Raw genomic sequence first — 24,801 nt, forward strand, 5'->3', positions numbered from 1 at the left:
AAAGAACTTCCTCCTTTAGTTAATTAATCCTTCCTGGAAGCAACTTTGAAGACCCACCTGAAATGAATGTCTGTAGATTACTAAACAGATCTATTTGACAGCACCTTAACCATGAGAGAGAAAGAGAAGAGAGAGAGAATGGGCATGCCAGGGCCCATAATCACTACAAAAGAACTCCAGACACATATGCCACCTTGTGCATCTGACTTACGTGGAACTGGGGAATAGAATCTGAGTCCTTAGGCTTTGCAGGCAAGCACCTTATACACTAAGCCATCTCTCAAGCCTGGATCTTTTCTTTTCTTTCTTTTTTTATTTTTATTTTTAACTTGAATCTCCCTAGTATTTTTCTGCCATCTGTAAAATAGAATAGATTCTCCAACTAAGACTGAGTGCAGCTTTGATTAAAGGGATATGCACAGACTAGACATTTGAAAGAAATTTTGATAAGGTTACCCACTCAACTTGTCCAGAGAAAATTTGGGTCTTCTCTCTGGAGGATGTGATTTTCAAGAGCATGAGGTGCTGACTTTCTTTCCCATACCAGTAATGAGTTCTTGCTCACCAAGTGGGCTTCATGTTCAAGCGGAGGGCAATTGGTTACCCACAAAGGCTGTGTGCCCCTATTGCCCGAGTTTGTAGTACTTATCCAGCTGGTGGGATTCAGAGCTTTCAGGGTCTCCTGCTTATTCATTCTGTTGGTGACATTAACACCCAGTAGTTCTCACAGCACTTTCCAGAGCCATAAGGGTCTGCCAGGCTTTCCTTTCAGTTCTCAGGTGGTCCATCAGTGTCCTGAGATGGCAGCCTATGGTGTCTTAAGCAGTAGGGTCTTAAATTTTAGCTCTGTTGGGTAACCAAGTGTTTAGCAATAGCCTTCATTGTTTTGAGGACCCCACAGATTTCCTTGGCCAACTGCTCACTGTGAGAGCTAAACCAGGTCTGGCCGTGGGATTCACAAACTAGAGCCAATAGCTTTAGGATTCAGCTTTTTACACCATCTACTGGGCATTTCCTGATTATTTCCTAATGTAAGGCCATTGGAAGTTTATTTTTGCTGTGTCCCATGCCACCACACTTGGGATCCCCTGTGACCCCAGGATACCCCTCTGCTGACTTGACATGTGTGGGAAATAAATTATATTGTAGTTGGTCAAGAGATCAGGGGTTTCCAGAGCATATCAGATCTTGGTTAGTATTCTTTGTTCCCATGTACCCCCAGCATTCTGTGCCTTGATGGAGGGGACTCATGCTCTGGGAACACTAGAATGGGTCCTTGTCGGGAGAGTTATGGAAGGGGATCAAATAAGGAGATCTTGATGCAATACTCTGGAGATGAAGGCCAAGTTGTAGGTTCATATAGTTTTGTTCTGGACCAGACCTATGCATTTATAATTGCCAAGTACACTCTTTGGAAAGTAAATAAAACCTGCTATTTCAGGAAAGTTTTGGTAAAGAGATTTATGAACTTGAGACAAATGGACCATGCTCATCCAGGCACCATGTCCAGGCCAAGACAGTTGATTAGAGATTGATGAAAGTGTAGGTTCTTGGCTCTCAGTCACTTGGCATTCACTGCTGGCAATTGGTAGGTGAAGAGAGTGGCTCTTTCTGTGGCTGAACTCTTAAGTGTGAATTAAGAACTAGCAGAAATTAACCTTGGGTTCAAAAGACTCTTTGTATGCCACCCAGGCCCTGTGTGTGACTTTGGGTTGGTTGCTTAACCTAACTGAACTTAAAACATAGAAAAACATAAAAAACCCTCCTGCATCACAAAACAGTTCTATGGCAATCAGGAAATAATGTGCCTAGCGTTGCTTTGTAAATTGAAAACAATCACTAATCAGATATCAGAGACTACTGATTTTTCTCTGAGTATTAATATTCTCGGTCTTGCGTTGTCTGGTTTTCATTCCCTTTTATGTCTTAGGTGATGTTCTTTAAATACTAGATAAAAATTTGATTAGCAAGCTCTTTTATTTTTTTAAAATCACTTCATGTATACAAGCCTGTATGCACTGGTTACTAATCTCCCTGTAAAAATTTCCCCTGTTGGATTTATTCCTAAGCTTCACAAAATATATGTTTTTTTTAGTATTTTTGGCAGATCTTTACACTTCAAAAATTTAAATCAAAGTGCCATGCTTAAGAAGTGAAGATGTCTTGAGTTAATATTTTAAATATAATTCACAGAGCACCAGAGTTCCATGGAAGATGTTTCAGAAAGCACACTTGTGTTAAAAATGACCCTATTGACACCATGAGACCAATCAACTAGTTATATAAAGATCTATTTGTTTACTACCTTACTGATTAATTGGCCATATACTTAAACATTATTGATTGCTGGGAGTGATGCTTAAGCACTTCCTATTCTCACCTGGGAAATGTTACAATGTGCTTTAGGAACATGAACAGGAGCCTTAGTTTCACTTGTAATACATCATAAACTTTCCATTTAAAATATAAGAGGTATGCATTAGAGTTTTCTTGAAGAATTTAAAACTTTCAGGGATGGATTACTGCCTTTAAGCATGAGAAGCAAGCAATGCTTTTGTGTAGTCTTTCCCATTTATAAAGATGAAAAATTTGAGATTTAGAGTAGTTTATCCATAGCTTCTTATGAGGAATAAATCTGAACAGGTTGAGCTGCATCTGTGGTTACATTTTTGGTGTGAGATACCCCATACTTTTTCTGGGCTGGGCCTGTATTCTCTGAATACACCACTCACAGAGATGCATGGAAGTAACCTCTCTTCCTGGGTTAAAGATGGCCAGTTTCTCAATCTGCCCATACATGACAAAAAGAGCTCTAGTACTATTTTCTTCTTATAAGGACATTGATTTAACCTAATTAATCACCAAAGACCCCAAATCTAAACAACATTAACACTGGAGTTAGGACTTCAACATATAAATTTTGTAGGGACATGCCGTGTATTGCATAATATCCTGAGACTGGATTTTATCTCCACAGTTATCACCTGACCTCTTCTACAGGATTTTCTTTGCCTTTAGCCCATGTTCAAATTTATGTCTTAGACTTTACTACTCACTAGGAGTTAACTAAAATTGATCAAATACCACTTTAGCTTGAATAGTAAAATATCATACTTTAAATAATATTTGATTTTGGAGAAAAGAAATCTAATAAATTAATTTAAACAAAAAATGGAGTATTATTCAAGAAAATAAAAGTGTCACAGAACCCATGTGTTGGAAGTGTAGTCAAAGCTCTCAAAGAATGAAGGCAGAATGAGTAGAAAAGGTAGCTGTTGCCACATGTTGCTTTGGGACACCTTGCCTCTCACCTCTGAATGTCTCTGAGTAAATGTTCCTTTCATCTTCCTTTGCTATCATTTTTCTATTCTCCATGGGAACTCAGGCTAAATTTAACCTGGAAGTCCTGTGTGGTGGTTTGGTTCAGGTGTCCCCCATAAACTTAGGTGTTCTGAATGCTAGGTTCCCAGCTGATGGAGATTTGGGAATTAACACCTGCTGGAGGCGGTGTATTGTTGAGGTCAGGCTTATGGGTATTATAGCCAGTGTCCCCTTGCCAGTGTTTGGCACAGCCTCTTGTTTCTGTTGTGTACCTGATGTTGGCCAGGAGGTGATATCCAACCTAAGCTCACACCATCATTTTCCTTGCCATCATGGAGTCTGTAAGCCAAAATAAACCCTTCCCCTCCCTCCCACAAGCTGGTCTTGGTTGGGTGATTTCTGCCAGCAATGCGAACCTAACTACAACACCCTGACTATAAAAATTCCCAAGAGAGTAATAGCAGACTTAGGTTCTTGAGAGCCTTGCTCTTGAGGGTCAAAAGCTATCTAAAGTCATTGAAATCAGATGGTGGCTCATTTTTATAATTTGGCCAGGTATCGTATGAGCTATGGTTATATAATGGCTTACTCACTGCTGTCAGGGTGTGGGGATAGACACAAAGCCTAAGTGAGGTCAAGGGAAGAGATTGAGTAAAGAAAAGGTAGGGGGAGGGCTAATCAAAATCTAAGAGGATATAAATAGGTCATATGGAAACCTACTTTTTTGGACAATGGAACACTCAGAAGCCATAGGTTGTTACTAGAATATTTTCAGTGCCAGGGATGGGATGCCATCCAGTGAGTTTTTGGCCAGAGAGGTCACTGTTACCCCCAAGACATTACAGGATATTGCCAAGGCTCTTGGTTTCCCACCAGGAATAGATGGAACGAGCCTATTGCTGAAGACTTCACATACGTGAGCCTCAAGGTCATTGAGAAATCCTGCTGGAGCTGAGCTTCAAACTTTCATATAGACCAGCTGACAAAGCTGGAAAAAGCTACACTGCATGCAGTTTAATGGGATAGAGAGAAATCACCAGTGGATACTGAAAGCCTTTAATTTGGCCAGCTAGGCAAAATGAGTTGACAGATGCAATAGTGGCATGTCTGTTATAGGGGAAATCAACTGTTTTCTAGTTGAACTGGAGGCCTGCTCCACAGGAGGGAATACATACCTGATACTGAAAACCTATGATGGGATAGCCATGAGCCCTAGGGGTATAATGTCTGCTGGTGTCTGGCTAAATGCACATACTATGCTCACCAAACTGCCCAGTAAGCACTTCTCTTAATGTTCATACCCACATATTAATGCTACTCTCACTTTTGGTTAGAGAAGCTTCTCTTTTCAGATTGCAGAGACCTTGGGATGACACAGAAGGTACAGTAGTGCTGAAAAGAAGGGACAGAGAAATGCTCAGCACTGAAACATCTCTATCCCAGTTTCCAAGGCTCAGGGTCTATTGTGGAAGAAATGGCAGAAAGAATGTAAGAGCCAAAAGAAGGGTGGGACTCCTTACAACATGCTCCTCCAGACACAAAATGGCCTGGATATCCATGACCTTGCAGTGCCTGACACTACCTACACAAGACCATCATAATAGGAGGAAAAGATCATGACATCAAAACAAAAGAGAGACTGATTGATAGGGGGAAGGGGAATGATGGAGAGTGGAGTTTTAAAGGGGAAGGTAGGAGGAGGGAGGGAATTGCCATGGGTTATTGTCTATAATTATGTGCCAAGGTCCAGCATCAATAGGGGGCTGTAGACTCAAAGCAGATGTGTGGAATTGGCATTGTGAGGAAATGATTTGGACCAGTAGTTCAGGTGAAACATACTTGTATGCAGAGCAAAACTCTGCTTCTTTATTTATGCTTTATAATACATTATTTTTTTCAAACAAGACAAAGCAACTTATTCATGTAGCTTCTATTCTCTAAGAAATCTTGCATAATATTCCTCTTTTTCCTTGGTTTTCCCTGCTTCTTCATAGCTCACAAATCTCTTGTCCCATAGGCATTTTGATAACATCTTAAACAAGAAAGTCAGTCAAGCTGGCTAATATCTTATCTAGTCTCATGGAAAATAGCCAAGAGCCCTGGCAGGTAGCTCTTGCAGTTATAAGGTGATAGACATTTTTTACTCAGTAAGGGATGTGTTAGCCACTCTCTACATAATATTATCTTGTGGCCTCAATAACAGTATGTTTCTCTGTTTCTAATGCAGTACTGATTTGATTGTCTATCACCTTTCTTTGAAATAGATGTATATGTATATACTTGTGTTTATGTGTATACTCTCACATACATAGATCTTTCTGGACTCCAAAAAATATTTTTAATAAAGTAAATCCTCTTTTTAATAAAGTAAAACCCCTAACCTTGCTCTTAGTGTATAGATTTGTTAATGTCTTAGACAGAAGGGTACTTCAGGGCTGAGGCCAGCAGGGCATGTGTGAGTGACTCTAATAAGGGGAGTACACAGTGTCCAAAATTTAAAAGCGAACATTTAATTTATTTACTTCACTGTTGTCTTTGTCTCCACGATAACTGAACTGGGACATATCACTTAATTGGAGTTAGTGAATAAATAGATATATGTGTAAGTGGTTGTAGCCTCAACAGTTGATTATAAACAATCAGGAGACAGGAAAGGATAACTATGCTAACATAGCACGGCAAACAAGAGTACAAATAATGGTGAGGTAAGAAAGTAATCAAGGGGGCTGGAGATGTGTGTCAGAAGTTCAGGCACATGCCTGCAAAGCCTAATAACCCAGGTTTGATACTCTAGTATCCATGTAAAGCCATATGCACAAAAGTGGTACAAGCATCTGAAATTCGTTTGCAGTGGCAGGAGGCCCTCACACATCCACTCTCTTGCTCTCTCTCCTTGAAAATAAATAAATAAAAGTTAAAAAAATTAATCAAGGCCGGGCATGGTGGCGCACTCTTTTAATCCCAGCACTTGGGAGGCAGAGATAGGAGGATCGCCGTGAGTTCGAGGCCACCCTGATAGTACACAGTTAATTTCAGGTCAGCCTGGGCCAGAGTGAGACCCTACCTTGAAAAAAACTAAAAAAAAAAAAAAAAAATTAATCAAGGAATCAGAGCTAGGAAGTCACCCTATGTCTATTTCTCTGTCTTGACTATATTTTAAATTACAGTTGGGAATGAGTGTGGAAAAAAGACAGGCAGAGAAGATGGGATGATACTTTTAATCTTGTGTCAAGGTTGCTTTATACTTCTTCAACTCCTTTTATTTGAAAATTTTATGATGGTAAGTGATTTATCTACACATATTCACATCCCCTAATAATGATATGTTCCTGTATATAGTTGGCATTTGGCAAATACTGGTTAAATCAGTCAATAGATTCAAATTTTAGGAAAACAAGAACAAATAGCTCTCAGTTGACATTGACATATTGTTTTTGGTATAGAAAGTAAAAATTAATAGATGTTTATACTTTCAAGGACTCAAATGCTGAGGATGTAAGAGTATTTGGGGATAACTTTGCTTCTTGGAAAACCTCATTATTTCTACACTTTTCTGTTATTCTTGGAAGTTGATTTGCAACTGACTTTCAACACTTCAGTTTGAATGAAAGCATCTTTCAGCTTAATCTCTACTTGTATGTCTTACTATATATTTTGTGTTCTGTGCTTTAAATTAGTGTGATGATTATATAAATGATATTTTTCTATATGGTTATTGAGTGCAGCCATTGTAAAAAAAAAAAAAAAGGCAGTTCTAAAATTTGGTACAGTAATTGACTTTTAAAAAATACTGGCCTTTGCAGGCCTCAGATATCCAAACATTTCCTCAGCAACAACAACAGGAAAAAAATCTCTGGAGGTATCACCATACTCGATCTAAAACTATATGACAAAGCCATAGTACCAAAACAGCATGGTACTGACATGAGAACAGAAAAATAGACAAATGGAACAGAACTGAACTCAGACCTTAGGTCAAGTAACTACAGCTACTTGATCTTTGGCAAAAGTGCCAGTGATGTATACTGGAGAAAAGATAGCATCTTTAACAAATGATGTTAGACAAATTGGATGACCATATGTAGAAAAATGAAACTAGATCCCCTCATCTCTCTATACATAAAAATCAAGTCCAAATGGATTAAAGACCTTAACATAAGACCTGAAACTCTTATCCTACTGGAAGAAAAAATTGGAGGCACTCTTCACTACATAGGAGTAGGGAACGATTTCCTCAACAAAACTCTAGGAGCCCAGGAAAATAAACAATCACTCAACCAATGGGATTGCATGAAGCTAAAAAGCTTTTGCACAAACACATCATAAGCAGAGTCAATAGATTACCCACTGAATGGGAGAAAATCTTTACCAGCTATACCACTGACAGAAGCCTAATATTTAGAATCTACAAAGATCTCAAAAAACTAAACAATTAAAAAAAATCAAACAATCCACTCCAAAAGTAAGGCAGAGAACTGAAAGTTGCATGGCCAGCACTTGATTTACTGATCCATCTCCCTGACTCTCTAGCACACTAGGGCTTCCTACAGGCATCACTGTGAGTCTGGCTTTATGTGAGCATCAGGGAATCAAACCTAGGCCATCAGGCTTTGCAAGCAGTCACCTATCTTTCCAGTCCCTCTAGTAGTTTTTTAATGCTTCCCTTAGTGGTTTCTGTATATGATCATGCCATATGTGATAAAGACTATACTTAACTGTTTTCCAGAAAAAGTCAAATATTTTTAAAGGAATACAACAAACCCAGACTCAACTACATAACAATATTCAGGATCCAACCAGAAATTACTAGTTATTCAAAGAAACTGGGAGTGACATATGCCAACAGAAAAATAAGAGACCTCGAAATAATAGAAATGATCAAATAAGAATGTAAGGACTTCAGAATAGCTCTTTACATCCTCAAGCCTTTAAGGAAAACCAGTGCATACTGAGGAGAGGCATGGGAGGTAGAAAACAGAGCCAAATAAATTTCTAGAGATGAAAAGTATGACATCTTAACTTTAAAAATAATTACTGGATGGGATCAACATTAGCAAGGTTCTTCCTTTCCTTTTGATTTTTCATTGTCTTCTCTGAACCCTAACTGGCTGAGGCAAGGTCCAGGGAAGGTGGGGTTGCCATAATGTTCCACTTTTCACTTGGGAGCATTTGGGTTTATCCCTCCTCTACTGTGAGAAAGGGTGATTGTTTGTGTGACTTGTGATTTAATCTTCTCCCCTAATAGGTAATAAAAGTGGTTTCCAAAGTTGTTATGCTGCTACTTCACAGTCCTGTCATTTCTCCCCTAGAATATTCATGATAGACCCAGTGACAGAACCTTCTGGGGGACTCTGGGCTGTCAGCTTTGGGCTGCTGAAATCCTCTTTCCTCACAGATTTTTATGTAAAATAGAACCATTTGGCCTTTGCTTTTACAACTAGTGCGTTCAAGATTGTGATTACAGAGACAATTGTTGAAAATGATCTTGTAATATCTCACTGTATAGGCATGTATAGGAGGCATGAAAAGGATACCATAAATCTCCTTCCTAATTTTCATAAAAGTTCTTCCAGCATCCCTGCAAAGAGCTTGTGTGACTAATAGACTATAAATAAATGTAACTTTGCCATATTATGCAGCATGTAGTCTTCCTGGAATGGAGACAATGAGGCAAATAGATTATTTCTTCAGAATCACCAGAATAGTCAGTGACAAAGAGCAGCTGAGGCATATGTGAGCTCTTCCAAAGAAATGCCTTTAGATGGTCCTCATGTGCAGATGTTAAAGCCTTTCTAATTTTATATTTTTGTAGCATATCATAAAAATGACAAATTCATTTTTACAACCCTAAAAATTTAGACAGCAATTCTCCAAACATTATTTGTCCTCCATGTTTGTCCCATTGCTTTTTTCCCCCTGTTATTTTCAATAAGGAAATATTATCATTAATTTTATGGGTTGGCTTTATCAAGCTAAGGGATGGCCGATATAGCTGGCAAAAAGATGGCTTCTGTGTATCTGTGAGAGTATTTTGAAAGCAATTTACATTTAAATGAGTGGACCCAGTAAAGATGGGTAACTCACCAGTGTAGAAGGGCATCTGTCAATTTGCTGAAGGTATGAACAGAAGAAATAGAGCAGATGAAGGATAAATTTGTCTATTGCTTGATCTGGGACATTAATCTTCCCTTGACCTTGGATGTTAATGCTTCTGATTCTTTGGCTTTCAGACTTGAACTAGGGGTTACACAATGGACTCCTCTGCTTCTTAGGTCATTGAGTTTGGACTAAAATCGTACTGCCAGCATTCTTAGATCTTTGCCTTGCAGTTTCTCTAATAGTCTATGCCAATTTCTCATAATAAATTTCTGTATAAGAATATGGATTACGTTGCTACATTTCTGTTTCCTGAAGAACTCTGGTATGTAATTCAAAAATTCCATATGGATATGTATATATGCTTATTCCTGTGTGTATCATATGTACTCATGGGTGCCTTTGTATATAGTAAAACATCACTCTTTAACCACAGTTCCCCATGTGCTCAGAGCCATACCTGCTCTATTACTAGTAGGTGGTTATTTATCCATTCAGCATATCTTTTTTACATCCCCAGCATGACACCAATCTATACTATTATATTTTTATCCAAATGATGTCATTCTTACATACTAGTATGTATTGGTGGCATGCCAAGGCTGTCTTGTTAGTTATATTTCTCTGAAGAACCTAAAATAGTGTAGTTATAATGCACCACTATTTTCATGTTATGCTCTGTCTGTTTGCAGAGATAGTTTTGAGAACTTGATTGATATGTATAAGTGAAACAACAATTTTCCTTCTGTCAGGTTTTGGTATTAAATTATACTTAAATATTTGAATGCTTTCTTTCTTTTCTTTTTTTTTTAATTTTTTTTTAAATTTATTTATTTGAGAGCGACAGACACAGACAGAAAGACAGATAGAGGGAGAGAGAATGGGCGCGCCAGGGCTTCCAGCCTCTGCAAACGAACTCCAGATGCGTGCGCCCCCTTGTGCATCTGGCTAACATGGGACCTGGGGAACCGAGCCTTGAACCGGGGTCCTTAGGCTTCACAGGCAAGCGCTTAACCGCTACGCCATCTCTCCAGCCCGCTTTCTTTCTTTTCTGATGCTCCTAAATAGTTGTGATAATATCGGCATTAGGATTGGGGACAAGGATTTAGTGGAATTCCATTGTGATTTTTTTTTTCTTACAGAATAATCCATCCCGTTAAAGCTTCAAAATTTATTCACACAGAATTTAGCAAAGAAGTCCATATGATGTTTATTTTTCTTTTTGAGAAAGATGCATCTATTTATTATTTTTGCATTTTTTTTCATTTTAGCTCTCTTATCCCTTTATGATTCTTTTCTTTACCTCTTCATGAATAACTTCCTTATTTATTAATTTTGAAAGGTGCTAGTAGATTAATCCTTTATTATTATAAGTGGAAATAAAAGAAAGAAATGGGCATTTGTCTTGCCTTTATTCTATGAACTCAGAATATCATAAACTAACTAAATACTTGCTGAAGGGAAATTTTTCATTATGAGAGTATTTCAGCTAATAGGAATGGACTTCTAGAATTAGAGTAACACCTTCTGTAATCTCCAATAAGTGATAACTCTGAGCACTGATGATAAACACTATAAACATTACAAAAAGGGTCACAGATAGGCATTAAATATTCCCTATGACTACACAAAATCATATATGAAGTGGTCTTGGTAGAATAGTGAATCTTAATCTAACTAAGACCTATTGATCTCATTCTCATAAAAAATACAGGGAAAGGGCTGCAGAGATGACTTAATGCTTAAGTGCTTGCCTTTGAAGCCTAAGGCTCCTGGTTTGAGGGTCGATTCCCCAGGACCCAACTTATAAGAGGACACAAGCATCTGAAATTCCTTTGAAGTGGCTGGAGACCCTGGCGCGCTCATACTTTCTCTCCCTCTCTCTGCCTCTTTCTCTCTCTCTGTCTGACCATCTTAAGTAAATAAAAATTGCCGGGGTCCAGCCCTGGCTTGAAGGAGGGTCCTCGAAAAGAGGTGTGAAAGGGAACGGCAAAATAATGACTCTAAGTCAAGTTCTGGTGCAAGCTGACAGGCTAATGCTGAAGGCAGCTGAGTTTTTCCATCTTTCTCTCTCTGCTTCTCTGTTTCTATTTTTTTCTGTTTTTCTTGTTCTCTTCTTTTTTTGTTTTTTGTGTTCTGTTTTTTTCCTGCTTCTATACTTCTATGTGTCTCTGCTGCCACAGCTCTTAGCCTCAGTCTTTTATTTATTTTCTGATCATGTCAGGCAACAGCAAACTTCAAGAAAGGTACAGTTTCACAAAATTCATAGAAACACTTTGTTATTCCTTTTCATCAAACAATCCCATAATTATTCACTTCAAGTAAAGTCATCAGACCCCTATAATGATTAACTGTTTTCACACCTTCCCCGTGTATGTGCGGTCAAGCACTTGTGATTTCTTGAACTTATACTTTCAATTACTATATTAAAGGTGAGAGGCAAAACAACCACAAATGGGGCTTCCCATCATTAATCACTGATCCAGTAAATCTGATTATCCTTCAATCATTTATTTTGAATTTTCCTTTTCACGACCCTCCAATACTTAGACTTTGGTCCCCCCAATTGAGCTCTTTCTGACTTCGGTTGATTTTCTGTAAGGATTCTTAGTAAAGAGTCATACTTTGCTGCGATTGCCACCATTTAGAGGGGCCACATTGGACTTCAAGGAAGAGACAGCAGGGCTGAAAGTGTGTCAAGCAGCTCTTCAGTGCTCAATTCCTGGTGATCCTGAAATGGCATGCTTGCTGTCTCCAGCAAAAAAAAAAAAAAAAAAAAAAAAAAAAAATTTAATTATAGGGAAAGATAAAAAAGTATTTTCATAAAAATTACAGGGAAGACTGGGCATGGTGGCACATGCCTTTAATCCCAGTTGGGAGGCCGAGGTAGGAGGATCACTGTGAGTTGAAGGCCACTCTGAGACTCCATAGTGAATTCCAGGTCAGCCTGGGCTAGTGCAAGGCCCTACCTTGAAAAACAACAACATACCCAGGCCCAGAAAGCGAAGCATCGCATGTTCTCTCTCATATGTGGATCCTAGATACAGATGATTGTGAGAAGGAAAAAACTCAGTAGCAGAGGCCAGTAAGCTAGAAAAGAGATATAAAGGGAAGAGAAAGGAAGGTAGAGAGGTACTTAGTAGGATGGTATTGTATATATGTAAGTAGAGGAATAGATTAATGGGGGTGAAAAGGCCCAAAATGAGGTCAGGGAAAGAAATCAAGTAAAGGAAAGGTGGAGGGAGGGCTAATCAAAATATAAGAGGATATAAATAAATCATGTGGAATCCTCTGGTTTTGGACAGTGGAACACTCAGGAGCCATAGATAGTTGCTAGAAAATTTTCAGTGCCAAAGATGGGATACCTTCCAGTGAATTGTTGGCCATGAAGGTCCCTGATGCCCCCAAAACATTATAGGTCTTGAAGCCTTATAATTGGCCACCCAGGCCAAATGAGCGAATGGGTGCAACAGTGGCACGTCTATCATGGTGGAAACCAACTGCCCTCTAATTGGACTGGAGGCCTGCTCCATGGGAGGGAATACATCCCTGATACTGAAAACTTAAAACAGTGGTAGTCATGAGCCTTTGGGGTGTAATGTCTGCTGTTATCTGGCTAAATGTATTTACTATGCTTATCAAACTGCCCAGTAAGCACTTCTCTTAATGTTCTTTTTTTTTTTTTAATTTTTAATTTATTTATTTGAGAGTGACAGACACAGAGAGAAAGACAGATAGAGGGAGAGAGAGAGAATGGGCATGCCAGGGCTTCCAGCCTCTGCAAACAAACTCCAGACACATGCGCCCCCTTGTGCATCTGGCTAATGTGGGACCTGGGGAGCTGAGCCTCAAACCAGAGTCCTTAGGCTTCACAGGCAAGCGCTTAACCATTAAGCCATCTCTCCAGCCCAATGTTCTTATTTTTATATCAATTCTACTTTCACTTTTGGTAGAGAATCTTCTCTTTTCAGATGGAAGTGACCTTGGGCCAACTCAGAAGGTATAATGGCGCTGGAAAGAAGTGACAGGAATGCTCAGTACGGCAACATCTCTATCACACCTTCCAAAGGTCAGGGTCTAATGCAGAAGAAGTGGCAGAAAGAATGAAAGAGCCAAAGGAAGGGTAGGACTCCATACAATATGCTTCCTCCAGACACAAAGTGGCCTGGATATCCATGGCCTCAAAGTGACTGACACTACCTTCACAAGACCATCATAAGAGGAGGAAGAAATCATGACATCAAATTTAAGAGAGACTGATTGAGATGGGGGGGTGGTATGATGGAGAATAAAGTTTCAAAGGGGAACGTGGGAGGAGGGAGGGTATTACTATGGGGTATTTTTTATATCATGGAAGTTGTTAATAAAAATTTGGAGAAAAACAAAAACAACAGCATAAAACAAAATCAAACAAAAATTACAGGGAAGGAAGAAAAAACATGTTCCTTCTTCCTGTTGGAAAACTGGAACTTGTTTCAGAACTGCCTTCTAGCAAACTGGATCTTACCTATGGTTGAACTTACTCCTATTAATAAGTAAACTTCACACGGACTACAAAGATATCAAGCTATATATATAATTACTGGGAAGCCATTCCTGGGAGTTCCTTGAGTGCAGTAACTTTTCTCCCCTATTATTATTATTATTATTATTATTATTATTATTGGTTTTTATAAATTTTTTGTTTATTTATTTATTTGAGCATGAGAGAGGGAGATATAGAGAGAGAATAGGTGTGCCAGGGCCTCCAGCCTCTGCAAGGAAGTCCAGATGCTGTGTGCATGCATGTGCCCCCTTGTGCATTATGTGGGTCCTGGGGAATCAAGCCTTGAAGCAGTGTCCCTAGGCTTCACAGGCAAGCACCCAACTGCTAAGCAATCTCTTCAGCCCTATTATTGGTTTTTTGATGTAGGGTCTCACTCTGGTCCAGGCTGACCTGTAATTAACTATGTAGTCTCAGGGTGGCCTTGAACTCATGGCAATCCTCTTACCTCTGTCTTCCGGTTGCTGGGATTAAAGGTGTGTGCCACCACACCTGGCTCCATTACTTTTTTTTTTTAATTTATTTATTTGAGAGCAACAGACACAGAGAGAAGGACAGATAGAGGGAGAGAGAGAGAATGGGCATGCCAGGGCTTCCAGCCTCTGCAAACGAACTCCAGACGCATGTGCCCCCTTGTGCATCTGGCTAACATGGGACCTGGGGAACTGAGCCTCGAACCGGGATCCTTAGGCTTCACAGGCAAGCGCTTAACCGCTAAGCCATCTCTCCAGCCCCCATTACTTTTTTTATATGACTCTTTGTTAGGCCCTGGAAGGCCCAGGTGTGAGGCCTAGTGGAACTTCCTGAGCCTAGCTAAAGTTTGGTGACCTGTCTCTGGCCAGCTAGGACTCAGCAAGACACCTAATGGCTTCTGGCCTGCCACCTCTGCATGGCAGTTGAAATGATCACTTCAATAGTTACAGTTTACTATTGGCCCTTACCTCTCCCCCATCCTAAAATCCATGCCTTCATCCCCAACATTATATAGGCAACTGCTCATAGCAATAAAGCGAGTTCCTGTGAGTTCCTGCTTCCACAAGACTCCTGACTCAGAGTGGTTTTTCTCATGTGGCTAGGAGAGGTCTGAGTCACCCGACACTCATCTCCTCCTCAACCCCTTGGGAGGAACCAGCAGGCCTGGTCCTTCCCTCAGCACTATCTCCCCCACCAGTGGAGCCTGGCAACTCTTGAATCAAATGTATTATAAGACATGAAAAATGAAAATAATTGATAGCAAATACTTAATGATATTCCAGAAATATTATTTTTAGCTGTAATAATTTTGTCTATAAAAAGTCCTTTTTTTCAGGGCTGCTGTTTTAACACTTAAGGAATTTGCCTGTGAAGCCAAAGGACCCAGTTTCAATTCCCCAAGACTCACATAAGCAAGATGCACAAGGGCCACATGAATCTGGAGTTTGTTTGCAGTGGCTAGAGGCCCTGGCATGTCCATTCTCTCTCTCTCGCTCTGTCTCTCTCTCTCTCTGGTTACATATAAATAAATAATTTTTTTAAAAATCTAAAAAAAATTAAAAGTAAAAAAGTCCTTATGCTCAGAAAAATATACTAAAATATGTATGGATGAAATGATGGTGTGGGATTTTCACCTATATAGTTTAGTAAGGGTAAAAGACATATTTTATAGGATAAGGCCTTATTCTTAAAACTTGTGGGTTGAATAAAGTTCACTAGGACTCCAACTCACTTTCGAAGGGTTACACATACAGACATACAGAGAAATAAAGCAAAAGTAACAAAATGTTACCTGTTTTATGCTATTTAGAAGTTCATTATATGATTCTTTAAGCTTCTCTTTCCTTGAAATTTTTCAAAGCTAATAGTTACAGATAAAAAGAAATCAATTTGAAGTTCTCACTAGTCTAGGATAAGATCAATTAAACATCAAAAAAGTAATGAATACAATTGCTACAAAAACTATTTAATCTATAGAAAATCACTAGTTTATGATAATACTCTAAACAAATTAGCATTTTATCTTTCACTTTTGGATTGTTGGTATTATCATTCTGGGAATTGATAAAGAAAGATTGAATATTTATTCTATGCAAACTTTATATCAGGGGACCAGATGTTGGATGTGGGTAACTACTTTATAGAAATATTCCAGTAATAAATGCAGAAGGAATGACAATTAAAATTACAAATTTGTAGCCTTTAATGAAATAAAAGACTTATGCAATGGACTTTATTGCTGCTAAAGACATTATGGTACTTGGTAGTGAACTATATGAGTATTAAAATCTGACAGCCTGTAATAGCAGACATTTCATAGGGTAAGTCAACTGCAAGTTTAAGGCTTACCTGGGTTACATAGCAAGTTCGAGATTAGCCTGGTCAACTAAGTGAGGATCTGTCACAAAGAACCCAAAAGGTGTGGGGATATACCTCAGTGGTAAAGTGTTCGCCTATTATTGTGAAGTACTAAATTCAATACCCAGCTTTGAAAAACAAGTGAATAAACTTTTATATCATTTAAAATAAGGAGACAACATGTACTAGTAAGATACAGTATCAGTTATTGTGTTTTATTGCAAAAGATATTTAATTTGGATATTACAAGCTTCTAGAACTAATTGCCAATTTTCAGGGAACACTAGAATGGAGAAAGAATACCAAGTAGAAGTGAACTATGAAGCATAGAATATATATAGCTTTACTATGGGAGTGATTACTTGGTCTCTTTGACAAGTATACATAGGCAAAAAAATGAAAGAGACACATATCAAAGACAGAAACACAACTGACTGCAATATCTTCCCTCATTTAGATACTGATTCAAATGAAACTAAGACAAAAAGATATTGAAATAATCAGAAAAAGTTGCCAGGTTGACTCCAGAAGCAAATGAAGCATTCTTCTAAAATTCAATTTATTGGTGGTGTTGGAATTTCCATGATATTAAAGAAACTATCACTCACTGTATGTTCATTCATCAATGAGATGTGTTCTTGAGTCATGCTATGTATATATCACTGTATACCACTGTGAGAAAAGAAATTTAAGATGTGAAGCCTGCCTTGGAGGAGCATCCAGTACATATGAGGAGGTGGACTGTCCTCTGTATACAAGAAATTTTGGGATAACTATGCTGTGGAAGGAATCAGCTTGTGGAAGACCCAGTATGGGGAATCCTTTTAGTAGGAGGGAACATGAGAGGCTTTGGAGAGCTAAGCTTTGAATTTGGGTAGTCTTATTGACTAGATGTAAAGGAATCAATCTTTATTTTTATCATAAAATTCTTCTCTTGCTTTTCATATTAATTGTATGGCAATGAGATCAAATATTTGTCCATATTTTTTTCTATTTCCAGATGTGGTTGTGCATGCCTTTAATCCCAGCATTCAGGAGGAGGAATTAGGAGGATAGCTGTGAGTTTGAGGCCAGTCTGAGACTACATAGTGAATTCCAAGTCAGCCTGGACTACAGCAAGACCCTTCCTAAAAAAATTTGATACAGGACTTCTGGTTAAGATGGTGGCAGAGGTACCACACCAAAGCAGCCTGGGGGGAGGGGGAACCAGAAAAATACACACTTTTACTAAGAAGTGAGGTGGTGCCCTGGCCAATGGGGAGTTGAACAAGGACCCGAGGGGAAATTCTGGATGAGAGACAAGAGACACAAAGAAGGAGACCGAGTCTGTATTCTGATGAAGATCTCTGACATTTATTTTTTAGATAGTGGTTATATAGGGGAAGAAAAGGGGGGGCAGGGGATAAGCTGCCTGACGTGATTTAGGGCCTTGTAATTGTTAGGACACTAGAGGAATTGTAATCAGGTGTTCATCTAATGTTGCCTCAATGGCTTAACATCCTGACTGTGCCAGGCTTCACAGCCTGACCATAAACTGACCTTTTGCAAGAGATAATATTCTGTAAGCAGTCTGATGACTGACATTCCAGAAGTACCTAACCGAAAGCTGTATGGACCAGCTTTCTGATAAATGAGTCAGCTTAAGAACAGGCCCACACAAAATGGAGGCGCTTTTGCTTTATGGCTCCTGACAAGGTGTACAGGAAATTGAAATGGCAGCAGGGAAGTAGGAGAGATCCAGAACATCCACAGCCCACATAGGCTGGCAGAAGCAGCTCCTGAATGTCCACGTCACCTGTTGTGGCACACTAGCCAACTGCCTGGCTCGTCTTGAGCTGCAGGAAAAGTCAGATGAGGTGATTTTCCACTCACACCGGAATTCTCCGCAAACTCAAGAAACATGAAGGGAGAATGGCAGTGAACAACGGAGGAATGGATCACAAGGTAGAAGAACACGTGGAACAGCAAGAGAACTACATCAGCATCAGCAGCCTCCCCTCCCCTACCACTAGTGCCCAGCTCCAGCGAACAGACAGCAGTCCTGGAACCTGGCCACGCTTACTTGAAACAACAACAGGACTCAAGCAGGAGCAGATTAACTGAGACAAAAATCATCCCAAAAGGTAACTGGGATTACACCAGGTCAGTATGCACCTAATAAACCTGGTATGTAGGCCTGAATCAGAAGTGCTAATTGCACCTTCCATAACAGGTTAAACTGTATGTTAAATCGGATGGATGGTCAGATTTGCCATTCTTAAATAAGCTGTATTTTGGGCTCGTTGTTTGTTGCTTCTTGATTTATAGTGGCTTTGTTTCTTCTTCTGTTATACATTAGGGAAGGGTCTCACCTAGTCACAAGCTGACTTGGAACCCTCTACAGACCAGAAATCTTATAGACCATCTCCCTCATGAACATAATTGCAAAAATTCTCAACAAATTCTAGCCAAGTAGGCTTTATCCCAGAGATGCAGGGATGGTTCAACATATGCAAATCGATAAATGTAATACATTACATAAACGGGTGGAAGGACCAAATTCACATGATCATCTCATTATTTGCAGAGAAAGCATTTGACAAAATCCAACAACCCTTCACGATAAAAGACGTACAGAGACTGGGAATAGAAGGAACATTTCTCAATATAATAAAGGCTATTTATGACAAACCTATAGCCAACATATTACTAAATGGGGAAAAACTGGAAGCTTCTAAACTAAAATCAGGAACACGACAAGGGTGTCCACTGTTCCCACTTTTATTTAATATAGTTCTGAAGTCTTAGCCATAGCAATAAGAGAAGAGGCACACAAAAAAGGGATACAAACTGGAAAGGAAGAGATCAAGTTATCATAATTTGCAGATGACATGATTGTATATATAAAGGACCCTATGACTCTACCAGCAAACTGTTGGAGCTGACAAACACCTACAGCCATGTAGCAGGATACAAAATAAATACACACAAATCAGTAGCCTTTATATATGCTAACAACAAACACACACAGGGTGAAATCAGAGAATCACTCCCATTCATAATTACATCAAAATATAATAATAAAGCACATTGGAATAAACCTAAACAAGGAAATAAAGGAACTCTACAATGAATATTTTAAAACACTCAAGTGAGAAATTGCAGAACATACTAGGAAATGGAAGAACATCCCTTGTTCCTGGATTGGAAGACTCAATATTGTGAAAATGGCAATCTTACCAAAAACAATCTATACATTTAATGCAATCCCCATAAAAATTCCAACTGCTTTCTTCATGGGAATAGAATCCAAAAATTCATTTGGAAGCACAAAAAATCTTGAATATCTAAAGCAATACTGAGCAGAAAAAATAAGGCTGGTCATATCACCATACCTGATTTTAACCTATACTACAGAGCCATAGTAACAAAAACAGCATGGTACTCACACAAAGGCAAACATGTAGATCAATGGAACAGAATAGAGGATGCAGATGTAAGTCTGGGAAGCTATAGCCACCTAATATTCGATAAAAATGACAAAAATACTCATTGGAGAAAAGACAGCCTCTTCAGCAAATGGTGCTGTGAAAACTGGATATGTATCTGTAGAAGGATGAAAATAGATTCTTCTCTCCATGCACAAGAATGAAGTCCAAATGTATTAAAGACCTTATCATCAGACCTGAAACTCTGAAACTGCTAGAGGAAAAAGTAGGAGAAACCCTTCAACATATTGGTCTTGGCAAAGACTTTCTGAATATAACCCCGATTGCTCAGGCAATGAAACCACAGATTAACTGCTGGGACCTCACGAAATTACAAAGACTTTTTATGGCAAAGGACACTGTGAATAAAGCAAAGAGGCAACCTACAGAATGGGAAAAAATCTTTGCCAGCTATGTATCTGATAGAGGATTAATATCTAGGATATACAAAGAACTCAAAAAGTTAAACAATAAGAAATCAAACAAGCCAATTAAAAAATGGGCTATAGAGCTAAATAGAGAGTTCTCAAAAGAAGAAATATGGATATCATATAAGCATCTAAAACAATGTTCTACATCCCTAATAATCAGGGAAATGCAGATTAAGACTACATTGAGATTCCATCTCACTCCTGTCAGATTGGCTAACATCATGAAAACAAATGATGATAAATGCTGGCAGGTATGTGGAAAAAGAGGAACCATTCTACACAGTTGGTGGGAATGCAATCTGGTCCATCTATTGTGGAAATCAGTGTGGAGGTTCCTAAGACAGCTAAAGATTGTTCTACCATATGACCCAGCTATAGCACTCCTAGGCATATATCCTAAGGACTTATCTCATTTCCTTAGAAGTATGTGCTCAACCATGTTTATTGCCGCTCAATTCATAATAGCTGGGAAATGGAACCAACCTAGACGTCCCGCAACTAATGAGTAGACAATGAAAATATGGCACATTTGTACAATGGAGTTCTACTGAGCTGTAAAGAAAAATGAAGTTATGAAATTTGCAGGAAAATGGATGGATCTGGAAAGGATTATACTAAGTGAGGTAACCCAGGCTCAGAAAGCCAAGTATGTTCTCTCTCGTATGTGGATCCTAGCTACCAATGATTGGGCTTCTGTGTAAGAAGGAAAAAACTCAGTAGCAGAGGCCAGTAAGCTAAAAAAGAGATATAAAGGGAAGAGAAAGGAAGGGAGGAGGATACTTAATAGGTTGGTATTGCATATATGTAAGTAGAAGAATAGATTAAAGGGGGAGTGAAAAGGCCCAAAGTGAGATCAGGGGAAGGGATTGAGTAAAGGAAAGGCAGAGGGAGGGCTAATCAAAACGTAAGAGGATATAAATAAATCATGTAGAATCCTCTGGTTTTGGACAATGGAACACTCAGGAGCCATAGATCATTGGTAGAAGATTTTCAGTGCCAGAGATGGGGTACATTCCAGTGAGTTGTTGGCCAGGGAGGTCCCTGATACCCTCAAAACATTATAGGCCATTACCAAGGCCCTTGGCTTCCCACCAGGAATAGATAGTAAGGCCCTATTGCTGAAGACTCCACATACTTGGGCTGAAAGGCCACTGAGAAACCCTGCTGGAACTGAGCTGATAACCTCCTTCATGTAGACCAGCTGAAATAAAACTGGAAGAAGCCATTCTGCATGCAGTTCAATGGGAGGAAGAGATACCACCAGAGAAGATACTCAACAGTGGACCGTGCAAGCCTTATAATTGTCCAGCCAGGCCAAATGAGCAAATGGGTGCAATAGTGGCAGGTCTATCATGGTGGAAACCAACTGCCCTCCATTGGACTGGAGGCCCAGTCCATGGAAGAGAATACATCCCTGATACTGAAACTTAAAACAGGGGTAGTCATGAGCCCTATGGGTGTAACATCTGCTGATGTCTGGATAAATGTATATACTATGCTTATCAAACTGCCCAGTAAGCACTTCTTTTAATGCTCATACCCTTATATTAATGCTACTGTCACTTTGGGTAGAGAATCTTCTCTTTTCAGATGGCAGTGACCTTGGGACAACTCAGAAGGTATCATAGTGCTGGAAAGAAATGACTGGAGTACTAAGTAACATCTTGATCACACCTTCCAAGGCTCTGGGTCTAATGCAGTAGAGGTGGCAGTAAGAATGTAAGAGCCAAAGGAAAAGTAGGACTCCTTACAACATGCTCCCTCCAGACATACAGAGGCCTGGATATCCATGACCTCATAGTGCCTGACACTACTTTCACAAGACCATCATAAGAGGAGGAAAAGATCATGACATCAAAATAAAAGAGAGAGTGATTGAGATGGGGGGGGATATGATGGAGAATGGAATTTCAAGGGAGAAAGTGGGGGGAGGGAGGGTATTACCATGCAATATTTTTTATAATCATGGAAAATGTTTATAAATATTGAGAAAAAATAAAATAAAATACAATGATTTCATTTAAAAAAATGATACAAAGAATAAAACCCTTCTTTTATTTCCTAGTTGGAGCACTCTTCAATCTAGAATGATATTCTATAAAATGGACAGAAATGTAAGTTCTTGGGCTGGAGAGATGGCTTAGTGGTTAAGTGCTTGCCTGTGAAGCCTAAGGACCCCGGTTCGAGGCTCGGTTCCCCAGGTCCCACGTTAGCCAGATGCACAAGGGGGCGCATGCATCTGGAGTTCGTTTGCAGAGGCTGGAAGCCCTGGCGTGCCCATTCTCTCTCTCTCCCCCTCTATCTGTCTTTCTCTCTGTGTCTGTCACTCTCAAATAAATAAATAAATAATTAAAAAAAAAAAGAAATGTAAGTTCTTGCCTTGACATATTTATCTTTTATACAAACATCAACTAAGGGTTTGGAAATATAGCTCAATATTAGGTTGTTTACTTAGCATGCACAAGAGTCTTGTTTTGCTTTCCAGTACTGGAAAAATATGCACGATTCTTAAATCTTCCAAAATATTTGCACATATGTACATAGTGTATGGGCTGGGTATATAGCTTAGTGCAAGACCACCTGCTTAGCATGTGAAAGGCACTGAATCTGATTTATAGCACTGTAAAAGTAAATTAATATTTCCTGAACATTCAGTGAGCCAGGCCAATGTACATACTTGTTTCTCTTCTACTGCAAGTCTGAGAAGCCAGATCTTAAGCTAACTCCATTTTGGAGTTATCAGAGTGGCCAAATGTTGGATTTTCAGGTTATTTTATTTCTTTCTGGCTAATAACAAGCCAAAACTATGTTTCCCAAAGGGAATGATGGCTTCCATTCTAACAGACTAATGCAACTGTGTAAACCCTATACTCTGGAGTCTTTTTCTAAAGCTTATTCCCTCTGTGCCCATGAGATCTGCTGAGTAAATCCTTATTAAACTGATATTATTCAAACCAGCACACATTTCAGAGTAATTAGTATTCCCCAGTCTACTAAATGCTCAATTAGTGTTTAGTAAAAACAGCACCTACTATAGTGCCCAGCAGAGAAAAGTATTTAACAACTCTTTTATCCCCCAATTCATTTAAATCAAGTGGCCTAAATAGCATTTACACACTTTTTTCTATAATAAACACTACCCATGTGTTGAGTATAAATGAATTAGTTTGACTAACTCCTTTGTTACCAAGAACATTGAAGAGGTTTATGCATTATTCCTTTTGCCTTTATCTTGTCCCCCTCAAGAACAAAAGAATTGGTGGTCACTATTATTTAACTAAATGTTTCTTGTAACATAGACTCAATCCAGGGCAACTATCATGCAAATTTTCCTTTTCTGTCCCAACCTTCCTTTTCTCTGAGGTGTGAGGTGTGTGAGAGTGTAGATAGGCAGGGATAATGGTTTTCCTGGAACATCACAAAGAACCCCCATAAGTATACTCCACAATGTACATGACCCCAGTACTATTGCATTTGGGTTTTTAAAATACAATTTTAACTAAAAGGATAATCTGGGGCTGGGGAGATGGCTTAGCGGTTAAGCGCTTGCCTGTGAAGCCTAAGGACCCCGGTTCGAGGCTCGGTTCCCCAGGTCCCACGTTGGCCAGATGCACAAGGGGGCGCACGCGTCTGGAGTTCGTTTGCAGCGGCTGAAGGCCCTGGCGCGCCCATTCTCTCTCTCTATGTCTCTCTGCCCCTTTCTCTCTCTGTCTGTCGCTCTCAAATAAATAAACCAAAAAAAAAAAATTAAAAAAAAAAGGATAATCTGAAATTTGACAATTATATTTCTTTTTTTAAATAATTTTATTTATTTATTTGTGAGTGACAGACACAGAGAGAAAGACAGATAAGAGGGAGAGAGAGAATGGGCGCGCCAGGGCTTCCAGCCTCTGCAAACGAACTCCAGAGGCGTGCGCCCCCTTGTGCATCTGGCTAACGTGGGACCTGGGGAACCGAGCCTCGAACCCGGGTCCTTAGGCTTCACAGGCAAGTGCTTAGCCGCTAAACCATCTCTCCAGCCCCAATTATATTTCTTTAATGGCAATTCAACTCCTTTGAGCTGAATTCTGGTCATTAATTCCTTCCCCACAAAGAGTCAATGGTAGCTATTTACCTAGAGTATTCAGACAAATTTTATACATCTGTCTTCTCTATCATTTTGTATTGATATTGTCTTCTTTTTATCTATATTACAGAAGAACTTTTGAAGGTAGCTTTTCAAAAGAGTCCTTATAAAATTCAATTAAGAGACTTACCCTGATAAAGGTTTTTTTCCCCCTGTATAATGAAATGATCTAAGTTGCTTTTCTCCTACTTCTACTGCTTGCCCTAAGTGTGACAGCAGTGTTCTCCATTGCACTATTGCACACACAACATATGTGTGCATCTGCAGTGGAGCAGTCTCTAAAATCCTGTTATTCATCCTGAAACCCTCCCTGCAGGAGAACAAAAGCTATTTTTTTTTTTAAATTTAGTAAAATAGCATGCTGTCTTGAAAGAACATTGAATTTGGAGTTGAAATTCCCAGTTATACAAATTATCAGACATTCAACTTTAATTTGATTAATCTTTCCTCAATTCTGTAATCTATTCAATAGGAATAACAGTATTA

Source organism: Jaculus jaculus, chromosome 7 (genome assembly GCF_020740685.1).
Source record: "Jaculus jaculus isolate mJacJac1 chromosome 7, mJacJac1.mat.Y.cur, whole genome shotgun sequence".
Classification (NCBI taxonomy): domain Eukaryota; kingdom Metazoa; phylum Chordata; class Mammalia; order Rodentia; family Dipodidae; genus Jaculus; species Jaculus jaculus.